An 18,141-nucleotide genomic window follows, 5' to 3' on the forward strand; every position below is an offset into this window, starting at 1 on the left:
GGCACTACTATTAAATAGTTCAAAGTGTTCATTCACCAGTTCATGGAGGAAAGTCTTTCTTGGGTCTATCAAAGGCAGCTTATGGTATCAGCATGTGGTGTACGAAAGTGCAGGTTGTCTGAAAGTAGACATTTTGGAAGTGGGTGACTGTATCTCACTGGCCCAGAACCCCCTGTCCAGGTGCAGTCCTGGGACAGCTCTGTCCTCTTCTCCCACAGCTTCGAGCTGCTTGCCTTCAGCTCCATCCCTCCACTCACCTATTTTTGGCTCTGAGACCTCATTTCTTTGCTCTGCTCTCTTGAACCACCTAAGCTGCTTCACAGGTATGCAACAAAGAGATTGATTTTGGAAGCATTTCAAATTCTCGAGGTCTGTGCTGTATGTGACCCGTTAGGCCTTCAACACCATCCATGCACTAATTTTTATGTTGGGATTGCTGCCATGTCAGGCCTCCCCAAGTCTTTATACTGCTCATTTGGAAAATTAGTTCCTTGTTTACATTCATTAGCTTTCTATTAATGCACATTTGCTGAGTGTCTGATACAGGTAAAGCACTGTGCTAAATGTTGTGGGCCCTCCTCTACCGTCCCTCTCCTTTCAAAAGCCTAGGCAAACAGCGCTGCCTCCAGGAACTCTTCTTATCTTCATCATGTAAAATTAGGGCTTCTGGCTCTGGGCTGGTGCCTTTACATAACTAGATTCGGGCATTTACTACAAGCTACAATTTAGCCATTGACAGAGCTGTCTCTCCATTTGTATATGACCTTGGGGATGGGCTTGTCTTCATCATTTTTGTTTCATTTAGTGTGTTTTGCACATACCAGGCCATCTACAGATAGAAGGAAAGAGGAAAACCTCTGTGTGTATTGAACATACCCCAAGGTGGCCCCATTGGATGTCCCCTCCCTTGGAGAGTGGGTGGAACCCATGACTTGCTTCTGGACAACAGGAAATGTAATGTAATGTGACAATGCCCATTATTGCATTAAGTTATATAAGCCTGTCTTAGCATGGGGGAGTGAGAGATACTTCAGCTGGCTTTGAAAAGGTGATCTTTAATTTGCAGGAGTGTCTATGTGTCAAGGAACTGAGGGTGGCCTCTAAAAGCTAAGAGTAGACCTTGGCTGAAATAAGAAAATACAGAACTGAGTCACACATCTGTAATGAAATGAATTCGGCAACAACTGAAGTGGGCTTGAAAGTGAATCCTTCCCCAGTCCCATCTCCAGATATGAATGCAGCCCAGCTGACACCTTGATTGAGGCTGTAGACCATGACTGAAGGATCAAGATAAATTGGGCCTGGACTCCTGACCCATGAAAACTGTGAGATTTTATATATATATATATATATATATATATATATATATAATCTAATAATAGACAAATATGCAAATTGACTGCACCTTCGCTACGACCAAGCCACGCCCACCAACCAATCAGGACGAGTATGCAAATCACTCCAACAAAGATGGCGGCTAATTTGCATATTAAGACAGCGTCAAAGAACCCAAGAGCTGCAGAAGGGAGTAAAGCTTCAGAGAAGCAAGCAAGCCGTGGGGAGGAGAAGGGAGGAGCGAAGGCAGGGCCGGGGGTGAAGGGAAAAGCCGGCGGGCTGGCCGAGAAGGCGGGGCAGGCGACAAGGGGGGAGCGGAGGCGGGGTAGAGTGCAGCAGGAAATCCTATTGCAGGATTTTTCCTGCAACGGGAACGCTAGTATATATATATGTATTTAGTTTTAAGCTGCTAACTTTATGGCAATCGATTATGCAGCAATAGAAAACATACATGTGGAAAAGAATGTTGAATGTTGAGCAGGACATTTTCCTGTGACTGCAGATTAGGCAACTACAGCCCAGAGTTGAGGGCAATGAGGCAATGATTGCCTCCACCTAAAGAGAGTTTCCAACATTTTCTAAGGGGCAAGAGAGACCCTCAAAATAACCACTTTTTGGTTCCACACCCAGTCTATAAAGGAGAAGACCAGGGTAGAAGTAGGGAGAGTGTCTTTGAGGTTCTTGGACTGATGGAAAACATTCAGGTGAGAAGTGACTACCTCACCCTTGTTCCCTCAAGGTCAAGGTGATAACTCAAGTTAATAGGGGCTACAGAGAATCCCTTGTATGATGGGGGCCAGCCATAAGGAGCAGTGATGATCATCTTAGTCCTTAGTTACACCTATACTTAAGTAGTGGATCTGCCTCTTGAGTAAAAGGAAAGGGGATGGGAGTGAGTTGGTAAAGCTTAAGAAAGGCTGTAAATTGGGCAATCATCACTCTCATCATTTGACATGGCCCAAATGGTGGTTTTCCTGGAGGTTAGAAGGATGCCACAGAACATACTGGGATTGATCAACTTGAGCTGTTTACTAGGTGGAGAGACTGACTGCAACATCAGTGGGAGACTGAAAAGGCCAATATAGATTCCCATTGGGAGGGACCTGTGCTTTGGGGAGACTTCACAGGCCCTAGAGGAAGCTACTCAGGAGAGCTGGCACATAGATGCCCGCCATATAAAGGGCATCAGTGATCCAAAGCAGTGAATGTAAAGACAGGATTCAATCATGTCTAGTCGAGTAAGAAGACCTTTGCCCCTTCCCATTACCCCAGTCATCCTCTCTATTCTCAGCTATTAAGGAGCTAAGAGTCTTTCTTGAGGGAGAAGGGGGAGTAAGTGAAAACTCAGACTAAACACCCCCTCTTCTTAAATTCTCTCAAACCATACGTCCAGCCCATGAGACAGAGGAGGTTAACTGTATCAGTGATGAGGTTGAAGTTTTGAAATACAAAGGACTTTTAATTACTGAAAGTAACCCTGAAGTTATGTATTCTGCTCAAATGTTAACAAGGGATGGAAGAGAGGGACTCAACAAAGTATCGTTAAAAGCAGCAGTTGGAAAAGAGGATGATAGTTTCATGTATATGACCCCAGTGAGTTAAGATTCCCTAATACACTTGGGTTTTATCTTCAAAGAGCTCATAGATCATTTGGGGAAATATAATAAAGTCAGAAATAACTTAACACATACTAGAGAGGATGAGAATGAATGTACGACGTCAAGCATTCTGGGAATTCAGAGCCTAGATGGACTTTTCCATTGGGAGACAAAGGAATGTATCACAGGTTGTACAAACATTTTCTTTAACATCATCTCAACAATTATGATATGTGTTTGAATGCAAAAAGGTCTCCATGACTAACATCCCAGAGTCATAAAAATGTTGGCCTATCTTGGTTTGATTTATTTTATATATTGATGAATTGTTATAGGATTGGACTCTGCACAAATGGCTGAATACCAAGCTGAACACTCTAAGTTATGCTCTAGTTTTCCCTCCACTGTTAAGAAATGGCCACTGTTAAGTAATAGTTAACACTAACTTTTCTCCCTCCTTGTCCTCTCAAAAGTAAACCAATTGAGGATGGAAAAAGCAAAAATGAAGTATATTTTTTATATTATGGTAATTCAAAATAATAATAAACTTGATCCTTGTCTGATAGCTGTGTTTTAATGTTGGGTCCTAGAAAATAAGGGTATAGAAGTAAAAGTATCATAGGAATTTAAGTTGACAAAGATATTAGAGTTTATTTAGCACTAACTAAAACAATGTCATTAAAATGGAGAGAAGGGGATGAATTTTCAAGTCCTTCAGGACTTGACTGTTGGATGTTGGGGTGTGTGTAGATAAAGGAGGAGGGGCAGTGGGGAAGATACCTAAGGTTCTGTCTTGAGCATCTGAACAGGTAGTGGTATCATCATGGAATGAGAAAGTACTAGAGAAGGACCAAATTTAGGAGAAAAGTGTTGTTTTGTTTTCAGTCCCCTGTAAAGATTTGCTGAAATCATGAAAGACATGTTCTATGAGCTTAGTGGCTGTCTCCCTAAGTTATGGGCATTGAAGTGGTGATGGATTAGTTTTGGTGGACTTTTCTGCTTATTGAGTTTAATATAAAACTACCACACTGGGTAATAAAGAGTCATCAGATGACTCTTAGTGTACCCAGACAGAATGGGCATGCATGTGGGCACAGTCATGCATGAATTCCTTAAAAAATATTCACTGTGCACCTACTATGTGTCAGGGAATAGCCTAGGGAAGCAATGGGCAAGGTCTTTACACTCATGTGGCTTACCTTTGCATGAGGACATCCAACAATAAATAAATAAATGAACAAGATAAATGTGAAGCTACACTCAGTTCTATGCAGGGACTAAAAGGTCCATTTTCTAGAGAGTGGCGGGCTATTTTAGAGTGAGTGTTGTGGTTGCTGCTTCATCTTGTCCTTTAATAGTCATCCCTGGTGAGAAACCAAGATGGCGGCATAGGTTAAACACCTAACCTACAGCCGGGCACAACAATATCAAAAACACAACTAAAAGTCAAAACGGACATCATCCAGAACCACAGGAAAGCTGGCTGACTGAAATGCCCACAACTAGAAGGAAAAAGAAAACCACAAGGAAAAGCAGAGAAGCTGTAAAAGCCTGAGGTATGGAGACACAGGCGGAGACACGAGCCCGCGCGCGTGCGGGGAAGACAGAGCCGGAGAGGAAGGGGCGGCTGGCGGCCTGGCTGGCGTTCTCTGGCGGGAAGGAGATAAAAGCGCCAGATTGTGCTGAACCCCAGCTCCGACTGCACTGAACCCCAGTTCCCGGCGTAACCCTGGGAAGCCGGGTTCATGCTGGGGGAGTCTGGGCTGTGGGACGGAGACACAGAGGAGCTGCGCCAGAGCCGCGCACGGGAATGTGCGCAGAGGAGGGTCTGTTGCCTGTGCCGCTGGATTGCCCTAGCGGGAAGGAGACAAAAACTCCGGACTGTGCTGAACCCCAGTTCCAACTGCACTGAACCCCAGTTCCGGGAAAGACCTGGGGAAGCCATGCTCATACTGGGGAAAGCTGGGCTGTGGGGCAGATATGCAGAGAGGCGGCGAAGAGCAGAGCACCGGAGGCGCGCACGGGATTGTGCGCGGAGGATGGGCTGTTGACTGTGCCGCTGAGTCGCCCTGGAGGGAAGGAGACAAAAGCGCCAGACTGAGGTGAGCCCCAATTCTGACTACACGGAAACCCAGTTCTGGGAGAGAATCTGGGAATCCAGATTCATTGGGGGAGAGACTAGACTGTTTGGCAGCGCGCGAAACTCCAGGGCACTTTTCTCTCAGAGGTGTTTGCTGGGAGTACAGAGGGACACAGGAACCTCATAGGGCGGGGCTGACGGGAAGCCAAGGCGGTAGGCTCCGCCCTGTAACTCCGCCCCATCCAAGCTGAACACAGAGGCTTTTACAATTTTGCAAGTCTAGTTGAATGGGGCTGTCTCCCGGCATAGACACAGCTGATCCTCACAGCCAATTGGACTGGAGGTCACATCCTCCCAGTGTACCAACAGCAATCAAGGCTTAACAACACCAAGACTTTGCACTCGGCCCACAAAGGGGGGTATCAAGAGCGACCACCTAGGGAGATTGGGGAAGCTGAGCGATAGGGAGGCAGCCAAAAGGGGAAGACACCGAAACAGGTCACGAATATAAGGGATGCTGTAATTCCTGCTGAGGGGCCACAGGCAGTAGCTGACCTACACTCCATGGGAGACCCAGAAACGAGGGCATCTAGTGGTCGGTGTGAGATGACTCCAGATTTCGACCACTCCCATAAGGGACACATTCAAGAGGCAGACGCAGTGAGAGCCGAAGCCCTGTGGCACCAAGACCCGGCACATAGGTGTGTCTCCCGCACAGCAACTCTTCCGTTATAGACACAGAGGGCCCGCACGGCCAATAGGCCTGGAGGACAATTCCTCCCAGTGACACCAACAACAATCAAGACTTAACTATACAAACAAGGACCAAGATGGAGGCATAGGGCAGAAGCCTGATTGCTGCCTACCACAACGGTTTTGAGACTACGACGGGAGAGCAGAGCAGACACCATCCAGAACCACCGGAGGGCTAACTGAGCGGATGCTATACAACTAGAATAAAAGAGAGGGGTACGCGGGATGAAGCTGATGCCGGTGACCCAAAGACCACACTTTAAAAACTACGGCTCAGGCGACACAATGGCGGCCTGGAACGTGCTCGGCGCAGTTCCCCCAGCGGTCTCCGGCTGAGGGGAAGGCTTCACTCGCTGCCGAGCACGGACAGACGAGCCCCTGGGAGTCATGGGGTGGGAGACTCCGCGCTGGCTGACCTCCGAGTCCTTCAAGAATCTCAACGCCCCGGAAGCGGCCAGGTGCGCACGCTCGGCGACCGGCCACCGCTGCAGACCCAAGGGCCGACGCAGCCACCCCGGACCAGCCCGCCGCCGCGCACCGGGCACACTGGAGCTTCGCCGAGCCCGCCGCCCAACGAGTTCTGCGGTGGCTGCCCTGGAACTCTGAGAAAATGGCCGAAGGAATTGCTGAGAGGGAATTGACCAACAGGAATTGGGATCAAGAAGACGAAACCCCGCTGGGTCCTGGATCCGGGTGAAGCCGCGTGCCCCTGGGTCCGGGTGAGGCTGGGAACTGGGTCAGGGTGAGGCTGGGCCCCGGGTCCGGGTGAGGCCACGTGCCCCTGGGTCCGGGCGAGGCCATGCGCCCCTGGGTCCGGGTGAGGCTGAATCCTGGGTCCGGGCGAGGCCGTGTGCCCCTGGATCCGGGTGAGCCTGGCCCCGGGTCCGGGTGAGGCCGCGGGCCCCTGGATCCGGGTGAGCATGGGTCCCGGGTCCGGGTGAGGCCGCGGGCCCCTGGATCCGGGTGAGCCTGGGTCCCGGGTCCGGGTGAGGCCGCGGGCCCCTGGATCCGGGTGAGCCTGGGTCCCGGGTCCGGGTGAGGCCGCGGGCCCCTGGATCCGGGTGAGCCTGGGTCCCGGGTCCGGGTGAGGCCGCGGGCCCCTGGATCCGGGTGAGCCTGGGTCCCGGGTCCGGGTGAGGCCGCGGGCCCCTGGATCCGGGTGAGCCTGGGTCCCGGGTCCGGGTGAGGCCGCGGGCCCCTGGATCCGGGTGAGCCTGGGTCCCGGGTCCGGGTGAGGCCGCGGGCCCCTGGATCCGGGTGAGCCTGGGTCCCGGGTCCGGGTGAGGCCGCGGGCCCCTGGATCCGGGTGAGCCTGGGTCCCGGGTCCGGGTGAGGCCGCGGGCCCCTGGATCCGGGTGAGCCTGGGTCCCGGGTCCGGGTGAGGCCGCGGGCCCCTGGATCCGGGTGAGCCTGGGTCCCGGGTCCGGGTGAGGCCGCGGGCCCCTGGATCCGGGTGAGCCTGGGTCCCGGGTCCGGGTGAGGCCGCGGGCCCCTGGATCCGGGTGAGCCTGGGTCCCGGGTCCGGGTGAGGCCGCGGGCCCCTGGATCCGGGTGAGCCTGGGTCCCGGGTCCGGGTGAGGCCGCGGGCCCCTGGATCCGGGTGAGCCTGGGTCCCGGGTCCGGGTGAGGCCGCGGGCCCCTGGATCCGGGTGAGCCTGGGTCCCGGGTCCGGGTGAGGCCGCGGGCCCCTGGATCCGGGTGAGCCTGGCCCCGGGTCCGGGTGAGGCCGTGGGCCCCTGGATCCGGGTGAGCCAGGGTCCCTGGATCCGGGTGAGCCTGGCCCTGGGCCCGGGTGAGGCCGTGGGCCCCTGGATCCGGGTGAGCCTGGGTCCCTGGATCCGGGTGAGCCTGGGCCCCGGGTCCGGGTGAGGCCGCGGGCCCCTGGATCCGGGTGAGCCTGGCCCTGGGTCCGGGTGAGGCCGCGGGCCCCTGGATCCGGGTGAGCCTGGCCCCGGGTCCGGGTGAGGCCGTGGGGCCCTGGATCCGGGTGAGCCTGGGTCCCTGGATCCGGGTGAGCCTGGCCCTGGGTCCGGGTGAGGCCGTGGGCCCCTGGATCCGGGTGAGCCTGGGTCCCTGGATCCGGGTGAGCCTGGGTCCCGGGTCCGGGTGAGCCTGGGTCCCTGGATCCGGGTGAGCCTGGCCCTGGGTCCGGGTGAGGCCGTGGGCCCCTGGATCCGGGTGAGCCTGGGTCCCTGGATCCGGGTGAGCCTGGGTCCCGGGTCCGGGTGAGGCCGTGGGCCCCTGGATCCGGGTGAGCCTGGGTCCCTGGATCCGGGTGAGCCTGGGCCCCGGGTCCGGGTGAGGCCGCGGGCCCCTGGATCCGGGTGAGCCTGGCCCCGGGTCCGGGTGAGGCCGCGGGCCCCTGGATCCGGGTGAGCCTGGCCCCGGGTCCGGGTGAGGCCGCGGGCCCCTGGATCCGGGTGAGCCTGGGTCCCTGGATCCGGGTGAGCCTGGCCCTGGGTCCGGGTGAGGCCGTGGGCCCCTGGATCCGGGTGAGCCTGGGTCCCTGGATCCGGGTGAGCCTGGGTCCCGGGTCCGGGTGAGGCCGTGGGCCCCTGGATCTGGGTGAGCCTGGCCCCGGGTCCGGGTGAGGCCGCGGGCCCCTGCATCCGGGTGAGCCTGGGTCCCTGGATCCGGGTGAGCCTGGCCCTGGGTCCGGGTGAGGCCGTGGGCCCCTGGATCCGGGTGAGCCTGGGTCCCTGGATCCGGGTGAGCCTGGGTCCCGGGTCCGGGTGAGGCCGTGGGCCCCTGGATCCGGGTGAGCCTGGCCCCGGGTCCGGGTGAGGCCGCGGGCCCCTGGATCCGGGTGAGCCTGGGTCCTGGGTCCGGGTGAGGCCGCGGGCCCCTGGATCCGGGTGAGCCTGGCCCCGGGTCCGGGTGAGGCCGCGGGCCCCTGGATCCGGGTGAGCCTGGCCCCGGGTCCGGGTGAGGCCGCGGGCCCCTGGATCCGGGTGAGCCTGGCCCCGGGTCCGGGTGAGGCCGTGGGCCCCTGGATCCGGGTGAGCCTGGGTCCCTGGATCCGGGTGAGCCTGGGCCCCGGGTCCGGGTGAGGCCGCGGGCCCCTGGATCCGGGTGAGCCTGGCCCCGGGTCCGGGTGAGGCCGTGGGCCCCTGGATCCGGGTGAGCCTGGGTCCCTGGATCCGGGTGAGCCTGGCCCTGGGTCCGGGTGAGGCCGTGGGCCCCTGGATCCGGGTGAGCCTGGGTCCCTGGATCCGGGTGAGCCTGGGTCCCGGGTCCGGGTGAGGCCGTGGGCCCCTGGATCTGGGTGAGCCTGGCCCCGGGTCCGGGTGAGGCCGCGGGCCCCTGGATCCGGGTGAGCCTGGGTCCCTGGATCCGGGTGAGCCTGGCCCTGGGTCCGGGTGAGGCCGTGGGCCCCTGGATCCGGGTGAGCCTGGGTCCCTGGATCCGGGTGAGCCTGGGTCCCGGGTCCGGGTGAGGCCGTGGGCCCCTGGATCCGGGTGAGCCTGGCCCCGGGTCCGGGTGAGGCCGCGGGCCCCTGGATCCGGGTGAGCCTGGGTCCTGGGTCCGGGTGAGGCCGCGGGCCCCTGGATCCGGGTGAGCCTGGCCCCGGGTCCGGGTGAGGCCGCGGGCCCCTGGATCCGGGTGAGCCTGGCCCCGGGTCCGGGTGAGGCCGCGGGCCCCTGGATCCGGGTGAGCCTGGCCCCGGGTCCGGGTGAGGCCGTGGGCCCCTGGATCCGGGTGAGCCTGGGTCCCTGGATCCGGGTGAGCCTGGGTCCCGGGTCCGGGTGAGGCCGTGGGCCCCTGGATCCGGGCGAGCCTGGCCCCGGGTCCGGGTGAGGCCGTGGGCCCCTGGATCCGGGTGAGCCTGGCCTCGGGTCCGGGTGAGGCCGTGGGCCCCTGGATCCGGGTGAGCCTGGCCTCGGGTCCGGGTGAGGCCGTGGGTCCCTGGATCCGGGTGAGCCTGGGTCCCGGGTCCGGGTGAGGCCGTGGGCCCCTGGATCCGGGTGAGCCTGGCCCCGGGTCCGGGTGAGGCCGTGGGCCCCTGGATCCGGGTGAAGCAGTGCCCCTGGGTCCGGCCGAGACCAAACCAGAGGGAGTCGGACCTGCATTACCACCATTTGTCCACCATCCAGAGCTGAGGGGTCAGTGCCGACATGTACTCATAGGGAACTGGTGGACATTGATATTGGGTCTCAAAAGAACTGTTGGTCCAGAAAGAAACTCACTACAGACTGATTCATTTGCCTGTCAGCATAACTATTATTGCTCGTCGCACATTCAATTCTTATAAGTATATCTCTAGGGACACATGATTTCGCTCATCTAGGGGAAATGATGAACAACATAGACTGATGAACAAGAACAGAACCAGAAACAAGGAGGCATCGATCGGACTATCGGGCCTCAGAGGGAGGATAGGGGAGGGTGAGGGGAGGGGGAGAGTTCAACCAAAGGTCTTGTGTGCATGCATATGAGCCTAACCAATGCTTAAGTTCAACAGAGGGTTGGGGCATCCAAGGGGAGGGGTGTGGGATGGGAATGGGGGGATGAGGACAAATATGTGACACCTTAATCAATAAAGAAATTTAAAAAAAAAAATAAAAAATAAAAAACGTTAAAAAAAAAAAAATAGTCATCCCTTCCCCAACCCTGGCCTCCCTCCTTGTATTTGTTGGCACAACTTCTATTTTTTTTGGGGGGTGTTTGCATACCCTCTGGTCATCTTAGGGAATGTGACCTTTCCCAGACTCTTCCCGAATATTAGTCATTGTTGTCTCTTCCTTTATGCTGGGGGATTAATTTCAGTAAAGCAGATCTTGGTTAATGGGATCAGAGAGTTGCCAGTTGGAGGCCTCTCAGACAGGTTTTTCTTGCTAATAAACAGAACTGCATGGAAGGAAATGCCTCTCTTCTTCACTGAGCACCATTGTGTCCTCATGTGATGTCTGGAGCAGTGCATCTCCCCGTGACCCTGAAGGGAGCATTGCTGACTTGCAGAAGATGGAGGAGTGGAAAGTTATAAAGGAATTGGATCTTTGGTGATGTCCTAATGCTGCTGAATTATCCAACCACAGGACCATTTTCCCTCTATGCTGTATGCTGTGTGAGTTATGAAAGCCTTATTTTAGCTATTTCTAGTTGGGTCCTCTTTGTTACTTGTTGCCGAAAGCATCCTAACTGATATATGTGGGTGAGGGAAGGACTGACTGAGATGGTATATGTGGGAAGGACTTACTGAGATGGTAACTTTCAAGCTGATGTATTAAAGTCATGAAGGAGCCAAGTTATATAAGAGCGGGGGCAAGAAAACATTCCAGGTAACGGGGACAGCACATACAGGGGCCCTGGGATGGGAGCAAGCGTGATGTGTTGAGGAAAAGAGGGCAGGACACTCAGGCAGTGTGGTGAGTGATGGGACCATAATTGAAGGTGAGGCCAGAGAGTTAGGACATTCAACCCACGTAAGGAACTTGAATCCCCCTCCCTCTTTTTTATTACGGCCAAAGAGAGGAGTTTGGATTTTAATATAAATGAAGTAGGAGCCATTGGAGAGACAGGTCCATTTTTTTTCTTTTCTCCATCCTTTGTACTCAGCACATAGTTCAACTAAATTCTAGCTTATAGGTTTTCAGTTTAATAAAAATAAATTCTGTAATAGAGGGATCACTTGAAAGTGAATATTTTTCTCCAGTGCTCCAGTGTAAAGAGGTAAGACCCTCTCCTTGACAACAGGCAGAAGGGTGTCTCACGATTTTTTCATCAGACACAACTTCAGGAGCTAAGTGTGCAGGTGAAGAACGTCAGGAGTGTGTGCAAACTGCAGAGATGACGACTCTTAATTAGCTGCATCAGACGACTCTTGGCATTCCTAATTTTCACCTTTTTGTAACAATTCAATTCATTGCAAGGTTTTACCAGAGTAGACAGGCATGAAATGAATTCTCCACGGTAGGTTACCAATGGCAGAGAAACTGCATGCTTTGAAATGGCTGGAAGACATCACGTGAGCTCTGGCTCTTGCTTTTCCCTAAACTCTGAGATTTCTGTCAACAGTAATTCTATGAAATATGTAGGCTGCATTACTTGGGAGAAACAAACAGTTTTACTATCGCTAAGCCTTATCTGTATACCGTCTTTTCCCTAAGCTAGTCGGGGTCCGGATGTGTGAAGAAGATAGGGATGTAAGGGGATGCCGATGACTATCCATTCTCTGTATATCAGTAGTGTGATGGGGCTCCTATAATCAAAGGTGATGAGCCCTCTCCCCTCTCATAGTCTAGTATGCCACATATTCCAGCCACATGTTACAATTTGCACTCCAATAAAAAAGTCACACCATTTCTCCTGTTGAGTCTTTAAAAATAAATCATTCCTTCCTGGAATGTCCTTCCTCTACTTTTCTGTCCTTTAAAACCCAAACTTTCTGTGTTAAGCTTTCTGTGTTGGGCATCAACCTTGTGTGCCTTCTCAGATTCTCTTGATTATCTCTTTTTTTTCTAAGTTGCTGTACATCTTTTGGATGGTGCCAGCCCCTCCTCAGCTGGCATTCTCATGGCTCCCGAGAATGAAGTCTCATGGGATCCAAGCTGGTTGGGATCCAAGTGGAACCCTTGAACCTGAACTACCTTCATGCCTCATGCTGAGACCTTCTGCTTTCAGACTTTTGAGACTGAGATAAAAAGTGCCCCTGTGGTATAGGGGATCTGGGTCCTGATTGGATACTGAGAGATGGACGATGCAACTTAAAATGTGGAGGGATCAACTCGCTGTGGGGTGACCCTTCACCAGTGGAAGTCAGCAGAGGAGAGAGGGGAGCCAGGTCAATACATTCCAACTCCTTTTGCCTTGGGTTGCTCAGAGATGTAGTTTCTCTTTGCCACCTTTCCAGAGCAGGCTTGCATGGTGAGTAAACATGCTCTTGAGTTACCAGCTATGTCTCCTTGTTGCATACCGTGTAGTGGTAGTTGCTGTATTGCAAGTGGTATTCAATATCTTTCCTTCCTTTCCCCTTTCCCCCGATTCTTACCACCCTGGGCTTACACCTCCCAAATAAAGTGGCGACAATTGAATTCTGGCCTTGGGACCTTCCTGGCTGCTTCCCACTGGGCTTTGTCCATACCTCTACTGTGGGACAGCAGAATCTCTTAACCCATCTCTTCTTAATCTACTTCTGGGTTGTCCAATGCTTTTTATTTCTTCTATAAACCACACTCCAAATGCTCATCACCAGTAGGCTCCTTGCTGTTGTCTCATGAGCACTTACATGCTTACACCTGAATTGTACGCTTATCAAGAATCGGTTATATTTTCTCCAGTTTGATGTACACATTGTTCACTTGTTATTATCATTATATAATGAGATTAAATGTTACTTAAACAAATACATTATGAATGTGAAAAGTAATAAAGAGGGTTGTTTTCATGAACATGTAGTTAAATAATTTAGATTTAAGGCAATAATGCTTAAACAGGACCTAGAGACAAGTTGGGTGTGGTAAGATAATTGTAAAAGTTATAGGGAAAATTGTAGCATCCAGAAGGGTTCTGTAATCTTATGGCTTTTCTAGAGTGTTTAAATACTTGTTCAGCTTTAAAGACACCCAAACTAACAATCAGGGTTGAGGTATGATTGGTGTGGTTCATGCAAGAAAGAACACACAGAATGCCAGTTCATGGACCAATAGTTACAGAAAGGGCCTTGGCCTTACCCCAAAGATTGGCAGCACTGAAAGCTTTACAGTGATTGATGGATGACTTAAATGGAGGCAAAATCCATGGTAGCCAGGCATTGGGCCCTGGAGAGCATGGATTGCTTGCTGATCAACCTGCTGCTTAAAAATTTACAGAGGAGTTCAAGTCACTTATCCATAGGGAAAATTTTATTAAGAAATAGCTCTCCAATAGCATTGGGATAGTTCTAAATGATAAGACATTTTCCAGGAAACAATGGTGCATACAGTAAATTGAGTAAGAGCCACCGGCAACACAACATCTAAGCAGAGAATCTCATAGCTGCCTGTAGCAGGTACAAGTCCTAAATTCTGACTTTTTATTATTGGCCAAGAGAAAAGTCTCCATTTAAGAGATATAAATTGTTTGTTTTTACAAGATAAGTATTCTTCACAAAAATCAGTGTGGACAGACTCTGAATTATTCTATAAATTGATTTTTTCCCCCATGAATCTACACATACTGTGAAGAAATAGCTTCAGAAAACAGCCATCTGAAAAGCCTAAACTTTCTTACTGATGGTTTCCAAATTGTGCGTTTGGCTCTTTGTGGGTCATAAAATAAATTTACTGAGTTAGGGAAAATATTTTTTAAAAAATGAAATGAACTAGAATAAAACAGAATAGTAAATATCAGTAAGCATTGTTTGTTGTAGAGGTATTTCATGAACATTTGTTTTATTGTACATGTGCATGTGTGTGGCATGTGTAGCATGGGTGTATGCATGGTATAAAATGTCTAGCTATGATGTAAAATTTCTCTTTCTATTCTGGCATAACTTTGAAGGCCTTTGCTCTAAAATAATGCTCTTCTGAAATAAGCCAGTCAGTGAAAGATAAATACCAATGATCTCACTCATTTATGGATAATAAAGAACATTACAAACTGTTGAACAAAAATAGACAGAGGCAAAGAAGCATCGAACAGACTGTCAAACTACAGCAGGAAGGTAGGGGAGGGTTGGGGGCGGGGTAAGAGATCAACCAAAGGACTTGTATGCATGCATATAAGCACAACCAACAGAGGAAAGAAACTGGGGGAGGGGGGCGGCGGGTAGGGGCGGCCGAGGGGAGGTCAGTGGGGGCGGGAGGGGGAAAGGAGACATATGTACTACTATTTGTAATACCTTAAACAATAAAATAAAATTGAATTAAAACAAACAAAAAACCCCCCAAAAAAACAAAAAAAAATAAAATAAAATAATGCTCTTCATGTTTTGGTTATAAAGAATATAAAGAAAGCGATTTAAATAAATTTCCAAGTTTTTATAACAGAATACAACAATTTTGTTTCAAGTTATTGGTCAAGGGGATATAAAATGTTTTAAAAAATAATTTGGAGCTTCATTTTAGAAAAAATGGAAGGCAAGAATATAGAAGTTAGATATAGTTGTTACAAATAATTAACATTAAAGGATTTTTTTCAATGTTGCAGGTAGTAGGGAGTGAAATTCCCAGTTTGATATTTACTAAATCTCAGAGAGAGAAGTAAGTTGCTGGAACTTGACAATATTGGGAAAATTCTCAACTGCAAGAGAACAATTAAGAGCATCATTTAGTAACTGATCCTAGACAAAGTAGAAGTTCCAGTGATTTACAGAAAGATGATGCATAACAATGAAATGATTCTTATTTATTGCAGTGTATACTTAGGGCTAGGGAAGAAATCATTCAGGACATGACAGAAAAATGACAAATCAAAAAATGAAGAAGCTAGGGCAAAGGAAGTGAGATATCAGGTCGAGAGCCCAAGTCTCATCATTCAGAAGCCAAAGTTACCCGGGAGGAGCTTAGTCCTATGCCCGTCGGTAGTCAACTGTGTTACGACGTATAAAAAATGTGTACGTTTCAAAACCTGTGCTCCTTTTTCTGAACAATGTTCAAGTGTTGGTTTTATGAAATGAATACTTACATTTTTAAATGAAAGTATAACATTTAAAGTTTACATGCATTATTTTTATAATTCTCTGCTTTCACTGACTTTCCACATATGTGATCAATACTGGTCTTGATGGTTTGCATAAGGGGACTTCTATGTCATTATGCTTCTGTTACCATTGTTTCTCTCTCTGCTGTCATGGGAGGGCCTAATGTTGGTGAGGTCCCAGTGTCAGACCTCCTGGGTTGTCCTTAGCACTTCTACTGCCCACTGATGAGACCCTGGATGTGCACGTGAGTCTCTCTGAGCCTGCGTTCTCCCATTGGAAGGATGAGATTGGGACTGCACCAATCTTCATTGGATTAAGATTCGGGTAATGTCGGTAAAGCCTTGAGCACAGGGTCAGGCACGCAGTACATAATCAATCACAGATAGACCCCCCCACCTCCCAGGGACGCCTTAAATTTACCATAAATGTAATTGCCATTGTTTTTTATAATTTTAAATCATTTTCCCAGCATAAGTTTCAGATTGCCTGGCAAGGGCTAAATATCATTTCCAAGGCTCCCAGAATCCTTAGGAGTTTTCTCAGAATAGTAACAGTTAAAAATAATAACATTAGCTTATATTTTGATGGCATTTTATAACTTGTCAATTTGATGCAAGTGATAGAATAGGTATCATCTTCCAGGTTTTGTAGTTCGGGATCACAAGCTCAGAGAGGCCATTGGCTCAGCCAAGGTCACGCAGCTCAGGGATGAGGAGAGAGGACTGACCCTGGCTCTCCTGACACCCAGGCTGGTTCTTTCCAACCACTGTTGTCATGTGCGCAGACCTCTGTGTGAGCTAGCGTCTCACCACCTGGCGAAGCAGCCATCCGTGAGAACTTGGTCCCCGGGCCAACTTGGAGGAATCTCATTATCACTTTTCGAAGCTTTACCCTGACTGCATTTTAAGTTGTATAATTTTTCTGGATCTGGATCGCAGATGAATGCTAGTTCTTAGCAAGGAGTATATCTCACTTGGGTGAAAATTTCCTCATGACATGATTCAACCTGTACTACAGACCACGAGAAAAAGAAAGAACACAAACCCTTCATAGAAAAGGCATTTAGGGACTCTCCTGCTAGTTGACTTATAAAAGTAGCGACAGTGATTCGGCAAGTTAATTACCTAATTCCTTCAAGACCCAAGGATTTGCGCCATTTTGACCTCTTGATTGGTCTCTCTTCAGTTTCTCCACGGAGCCTCGTGCCTTTTTAACCACAGCTGAAATAATTACTAGGCTTCCCTTCTTGTCCTAGACACAACAATTCCAGTCTTTAAAAAAAAAAAATATATATATATATATATATATATATATACACACACACACACACACACAAGGATTTCGGTAGCTCAGATTTTTGCAACTTCAGTCATGTTTGGTACTTTTTTGTCTTGACAGATATTTTTTTTAAATTCCATCTAAATTTTCTACACTGTTGGCTGGGGTCAAATCATTCCGCATTTTTGCTGCATTATTTGCTTTCTCCAGCCTTCCTAGATTTAGAAACTTAATTTTATTCCTTTCTCCACTTTATTAGGCTCAGATTCACTGTTAAATGAATCAAAATCTCACCCAGAAACAACTTGCTGGCTCTTCCTAGAACTTATGGTTTTAGGAGAGCAGCAAACTGATTTAATAAGATATAAGTTCCTTTTTGAAAGTGTTTTTTTTTCCCATTGTCCATTTCTGTCCCATCTATACAGAGTGTCCCAGAAAGAAATGTATACACACTTTGACAGAAAAACACAAAGGCAGTGTTTAAAATCTAGTAGAATTTTCAAAATCTAGTAGAATTTACAGACATAGTGTGTACCCATTTTTGGGGACACCCTGTAGTTCTCCCTCCCACCAAACTATAGCATGAATCCAGTAGACCTGGGTTTGAATCCCCAGCTTCTTTTTCATCTTGTGCATTTTTAGGTTCCTAGAAGGACAGATATTTTTAGAAAGAAATTTTCCATGCCCTTCCCATGGTTTAGGGTGGCCTACATTCCTTCCTCATGTTCTAGAATAATGGCTATGTTGGGGAGTGGTGAGGGAAAGTCAAGGTCAAGCTCAACATTGGGAGGAAGGAGTGGGTGGATTTGGAAAAGATTATTTCTCTCAACAGCACATGATTATGTTATACAAAGAGGCTAATGAGCAGGAGTTGGTATGCTTTAAGTTCAGAAGAGAGGAAGTTAGAACATAGAGTTAAAAGCCTTGATTTTCTGGGATAAAACTCCCCCAAATCTTAAGGACCTAGGGAGTTTGGGACTTTAAAGCATTTGGGATTCACTCATATTCAGCTGTAGCTTATGAATTAACACCTGCCTTGAAAACACATGAAGCAGTCTCTGTTTAGGCATTTTCCTGCAATGGAAGATGTTAGTTACTCTTGCTGTACACACCTTGCCCTTGAACGCCCTTTATATATTGGGGGAGTTTCACTCCACAGAGTTCATTCTTCGTAAGGTGGAAACAAGAAGCCTCTTTCCCAGGCTCCTTTGCAGCTTTGGTATATTCACACAAGCAAGCGTGAATCCATAGACGGCACCAAAAAGGTGGGGTCCCAAAGAATCCATGCTGTGAGGATGGCACAGGTGTACCCAGGATCCAGGGTTGGTGGGGCAGTGGTCCTGGCAGTGTTAGGGCCTGAGCATCATCAGTGTTGCCAACGACAGTTCTCTCTCTGCAGGGTTAGAGCTGCATGGGGTTCACAAAGTGATTTGGGGTTATTCCTGGCGGCGTTGCCTTCACACTTGGTTTGCACAGCT

The sequence above is a fragment of the Cnephaeus nilssonii genome (genome assembly GCF_951640355.1).
Source record: "Cnephaeus nilssonii genome assembly, chromosome: 1".
Taxonomy (NCBI): domain Eukaryota; kingdom Metazoa; phylum Chordata; class Mammalia; order Chiroptera; family Vespertilionidae; genus Cnephaeus; species Cnephaeus nilssonii.